General features: G+C 32.5%; 1 protein-coding gene across 1 annotated transcript in view; it reads right to left on the reverse strand.

Annotated features, from left to right (window-relative positions):
* The window catches only part of LOC119833036 (parapinopsin-like), a 47,097-nt gene extending 41,534 nt beyond the window's left edge, over positions 1–5,563 (reverse strand). The window contains exon 1 of the mRNA XM_038356907.1: positions 5,491–5,563. The gene's annotated coding sequence lies outside the window, so the exon portion shown is untranslated. The remainder of the gene's footprint in view (positions 1–5,490) is intronic.
* Between the last annotated feature and the right edge of the window lie 437 nt (positions 5,564–6,000).

The following is a 6,000-nucleotide window of genomic DNA, read 5'->3' on the forward strand; positions in this document are numbered from 1 at the left end:
TTTCGTGGAATTGAAACTATCTTGTTTTAATAAAAGAGTTCGCTATCTTGATATACATATAAGTTATATAATATATTTGTGGCAACTAATGAATTGTATCTGGGTCGTTTTTTTCTGTCTCTTTAAAATGGTTTAAAATCTGAATAGTATCATTAATGTGGGAGTTGAGCACGCTTCGGCACGAATTGGGCCAGCTCGCAGCGGGCAGTACCACACCCCCACAGAAAACCGGCATGAAATAATTGCATGCTATTGTTTTTTGTACGGTGATTGGGGGAGCAGGAGGCCTGCTTCCTTTTCCTCACCGTCAAAAACACAATTTACCACCGTTTCGGAAAGCTGAACCAAGGAGCTGGCGAGAAATCTGTGATGCTCTTTTAAAATCATATTATTATTACACCAATTTCATTTGAAATAACAATAATGCCAGAAAACTGTTTTGTAGTTCTTAAGCGACATTATTATAAGGACCTCCTGCTGTCTGGAAGAAAGCGCCCTAAAGCGATAAAACCGCCTATTTTCCATGTATTCATTCAACTGGGTCTACATTTGGCACGGTCAAATCATGGATGGGTGACCATTCTTTCTCTAGATTTGTTTTACTTTAGTCCATTTATAAGTGACACAGTATTGCGATCCAACTCGAATTTGATCGGTTTATTTATTGTACAATATCCATTACGTATAGATAAGACAAGCATAGCATAAAATCGAGTGCATTGTGAATCTGATGCTGACCCTAAATAATTATAGAGCCTCTGCGGAAAGTCAAAATTGTGAGTGTTTGGAACCACACTTATTGTAGTGATCATCTTTATTTGTGTGTTTGTGAACTCCTCCTATTAACACAAAGATTTCAAATTTTAATGAAATTTTTGTGAGCCTTTACGTAAATCCTATAGTGGTTGAGATTAAAGGAAGCATTTATTAACCTACTAGAGCCGAGATGAACTCTTAGCTATATATATCTGCAATATAAGTTAAAGATTATATATAAGGTTATATGATTATATTATCATGTTGAAGCCCTTATATAAATCATTGTGGATATATTTTTAGTGGAGATGTGGATATATTTGTTGGGTTTTTGGATGAGATATTCACAAGCTTCTAAGAAGCTTAAGCAATTTATATCTTCCTTGTGTAACTTCGCATTAAATGCACTGTTTCGTAATCGGCCAAGACAGTGGATCCCTATTACTTGATGCGAATAATGTAGTATTAAATGGGCTATATGATAACTATTAGCAGGTCATATATCATTATATTTCATGTCATAAGGTATTTCTTCGGAAAATGGCATTGTATGACAAAATTATAAGTAATGTAGTCGAAAGTCATTAGAAAGATTTACGATTGGTTTTGAAAGAAACATTGAAATTTTATCAAACATCTATGGTTTGTACCTAAATGAGCTTGAAGCGAAAATTTAAGAGCCTTCGGTAACTAGTTTCAATATTTATTAGGGTGTAAGACAGCGATAATTATGCAAAGGATGTCTGTTTGTATAATATTGGCCGCCGCGCCCGCTTTGCTGCGGTAATATGAATCATACCCTTGGAGTATCATAATTCATGGTCTTCGGTACTAGCAAATAATGTAATGTCACTTTAACAAAATTATATTGCTATTGTAACTATTTCTTGGACACATTATCAATGTAATAAATGTAATTGTGATACAAAGCGAACAAAGCCATTTATTACTTTCCATGCTAGTTTTATAAAAAAAAACTAGCCTTTGCCCGCGGCTTCGCACACTCTAAATTTGGAGTAGTTAAATAGTTGTTATTATACATATAAACTTTCTTGTTGAATCACTCTATCTTTAAAAAAAAGCCTGTTGCGTAGTTTTAAAGATTTAAGCATACATAGGGACATAGGGACAGAGAAAGCGACTTTGTTTTGTACTATGTAGTGATATACTATTAATATAGAACAGATAAGTTATATCTCAGTTTGCGGTTTCGATCAAGAGTATTAGGGGACAATGCGCATGTAAAAAAATACATCAGGTTTTTGCCAGTAAGTGCAATGATTGAAAAAGAAAAGGAGAAACATGACCCAAAAATGATCAAAATAGGATTCCATGCATTTGGTATATTGTCGCAGTACTGGGGACAAAAATGTACTGATAATTATCGCATTCTTGGCGACTTGCTGACTCCACTTTACCGTTCTGACGCTGTTTATTCGACGTCTCACTACACTTAGTTCATATTACTGTGGTATTGTTTTGTTAACATTCTGTATCCGATAGGCAGTTTTGTGGACTCAGACTTATTGCATTTAAATGATACAGTTCTCATCCGTTTCGAATTCTAAATATATTTTATTTAAATTTACGATGTTAGTCTTAGAAATTATTTAAAAAATTATCTGCATTGAACCACAGAGTCACGTAATGCTTAAATAATAACTCTTTAATATCGTATTAACTTTCTCTTTATTAAGTTGTCCTCTTTTTCGACGGAATTCGTAATAAGCGAAGTTTATGAATTCCAGTAATAAAGGCTTAACGGCGCATTCGGTACTTTTATATTATTATTTTTTTGATATTGTATGGAGTTGGACTGTTTTTCATAATAAATTTGCATGGGATAGGATGTGAGTATTTTTGTTTATCGTAACTTTATGTGGTCTATTATAGCCTACTCGGAGATCCTAGACTTGTCCAATGGTGTAAGAATTATTGAAATCAAATCAGGGGATGTTAGCATGTTTAACTAACAAACGATTCTATTGACTATTAATATAAATATAATCACTAATACTAACACACACACACACACACACACACACACACGTACGCATATACACACACACTCTCAATACTCAAAATGGCAAGTAAAGTTTAAAATATTTTTATGTGATACGATAAAAGAGATTTAGTCCCACAAAACAGCGGATCCTAGTGTGGGGTTCAATGCCGCATGTGTAACATTATTATATATATATTTTTTTTAAACATGTACAGATGTTTTTATTATTATCAAATATGTATATATATGCGCAGTAGCACTTCTTTTATTTTTTTAAATATTTATTCTACTCTACTGATTCATAAACAACTCAACCAATTTTAATAAAATTTGGCACACCATCCACCAACGTAAAAGGATAGTGTATGTTATTTCAATTACGATAAATTACTATCCGGGCCAAGCCGGGGCGTGCAGCTAGTAATATATAAAATCTATAACGCAGCAGTTGGTTGTACGCTATTATACCCAATATGCACATTATTATCCTTACTAATATGATTATTGATGCCAAAATGTGTTTGTTTGTTTGTCTTTCTTTTACGTCGCGCAGGTGATTCTATAGTTAAAAAAGCTGACCCGGGAAACGCTGCTCTGGATCATTCTTATCATTTAGTGTTATAAAACATAGACGTTGACTGATTCTCAGACCTACCCGATATGCACTCCCCCGTTTCGGGGGAGTAAGGTAACTGACATTGTGACTCGATAATTTTATATATAACAATATGGCTAGAGAATGATATAGGCTACTTTATACTGCGGTGAAACATCTTATTCCCATTGGAATTTCCTTCGAATACGTGAACGAATCCGTGGTGAAAAAGCTACTGTTATATAAATAAGTGAAATTAGACTTAGAAATTAAAAACTTTTTAACGGATTTTAAACGCGATTTATTCATTATATTATCTCCCCGTGACTACGCTCGCTGTAAAGTGTTCGAAACGTCGGGTTAATAATGAATAAATCGCGTTTAAAATCTGTTAAAAAGTTTTTAATTTCTAAATGTATAATACTCGCGTATAATCAAACACAAGAAAATGCTATGAAATTAGACTGTTTACAAAAGTTCAGTATCTCGATATCAAACGAAATTTTTGAAATCCCTGTTGATTTAAAATCGCTTGTACTCGATTCATAATCGGCGCCAAATAAATACGATTAAAAACTTTTAAAGTAGTTGAACACACTCGATGTTGATATTCCATGATTTTAAAAATCATCGAGCAGACAAAATTTCTGTACTAGCTTTGCCCTGGCTTCTGTCACGAAGGAAACAAAAGCCACAAAGTTTGTAACATATTTATGAATAACAATTTATTAGTTAAACTTTGTACTATTATAGCATACAGAACGGTTTTTTTTAAACGCACACTTTACTTCAATAACTTTAATAAATGTAGACTAACTTATAAGAAATAAAAGTGAAGTTGTGACTGGGATGGCGTAGCAGCGTAGCGACGTAGCGCCGTAGTAAATTAAAACGATGAGTCTCACTCTACGAGCATGTACTTATGACGGTTAATGTTACGCAAAAAGTATGATACAGGTTATTTAACTTTTTTAACAGTTTATTTTATTAAACCTTTTATTGAACATGGTTTTATCGATAATCGAAAGATATATAAAAATATATATTCTAAATAATAAAATATATAATAAATTAAATAATCTCAATAATACAATATGTAGCTCTAACACAGCTATGTTTTATGTAACTCAACACTATAACTTCGAATTTACCTATTAAATATGCATGTAATAACAAATACGCCCGAAGTTGGGAAAACTCTCAAGGTGATGTTATATATTAATTGTAGCTATAGCTTCCAGTTTTATGTTAAGAAAATTGAAATATTCTATATGTAGACATAAGTATGTCTTATATTTTCTAGCAGCCTGCGGCTTCGCCCGCGAAGTCTATGAAAAAGATAGACAGTCCCAAGTTTACCCGCATAGTTCCCAACAGTTTTTCGAGATAAAAACTATCCCCTGTCTATTCACGGGTCTGAAATTTTCTTTGTGCCAAAGTTCACCCAAATCGATTCAGTGGTTTAGCGTTAAATAGAGACAGACAGGCAGATTGATCAATGACAAAAACAACAAAAAATATCGTCTGTCGTTCGGAGTTGATGCGGCCTTCTGCCGTTGAGAGAATTAAATATATCACGGAGAAAGCAAACTTCATGTAAAAAAGAGACTCTATGTGCCGTTAGTAGTTAGAATAACCCGGAAGATTTTTATGATTTAAAATATGAAATGCTCTTAGTAAACGGTAGTCATTTAGGTTAATTCGTAATGTTCAATATTTTAATTATTTCAAATTATTGTCACATTTGTTTGTAGTGATTTGGAAAATAAAATAAATTTAGGTTTCAAATTTAACGTCATAAATAAAATTCATTCGGATTCAAAATAAACATAAGCAATAAAATAAATAAACCTGCAATTAATAAAACTTATTACAGTAAAATTGAAGCCACCTGACGTTTAAAACACACCAAAAAAATGATACGTTTTAAATATGTTGACAACGCGTTTATTCAAAAACAATTACAGTATTAATTTATTACGATACCAGAGAATCTTTGTCCAAATATAAAAGAAAAACTTCCTAAATAAACTTCCTCATTATAATACTAGTGATACAAATCTACATATTATCTGTACATAATTTAAAACAATCCTGAACCCTCTAAATTAAAAGTACGGCAAATTAAACTAACCTTCGTAAACATTAAACACAGTCACATAACTACGCACGAAACACATAAGCCCAGAGGAACGACCGCTCTCCACAGCGTCCGAGTCGCTACTGACACACCAAGGGGTGCCAACCCTTATATATTCTGTACCATTACCTGTTGCAAACGACCCGTCACATTGTACTAAACGTGAGGTAAAATTATAACCAGGATTTAGTTCCTATTTTTCAAGCCCTTAAGCCTCTGAGATTTAACTTTTAATGGGCGAAAATTTTAATCCATAAAGACTTAAATTTACATAATGCCCAAACGAATTTTAAAGTGTGTACGTTTAGATGTTTGGATTCGTGTATTAGTAACCAACATATTATTTTTAAATCGATGGATCAATTTGTAAATACAATTTGATTGTAAACGCATAGTCCATACATAAACTTCATAATTATTACCTATTTAAATGTAATTTTTTCAAGAATATCTATATATTTTTAAATATTCAGTGTATTATGATGTTTCAATATGTTTATTTAT

The sequence above is a fragment of the Zerene cesonia genome, chromosome 16 (genome assembly GCF_012273895.1).
Source record: "Zerene cesonia ecotype Mississippi chromosome 16, Zerene_cesonia_1.1, whole genome shotgun sequence".
NCBI lineage: Eukaryota > Metazoa > Arthropoda > Insecta > Lepidoptera > Pieridae > Zerene > Zerene cesonia.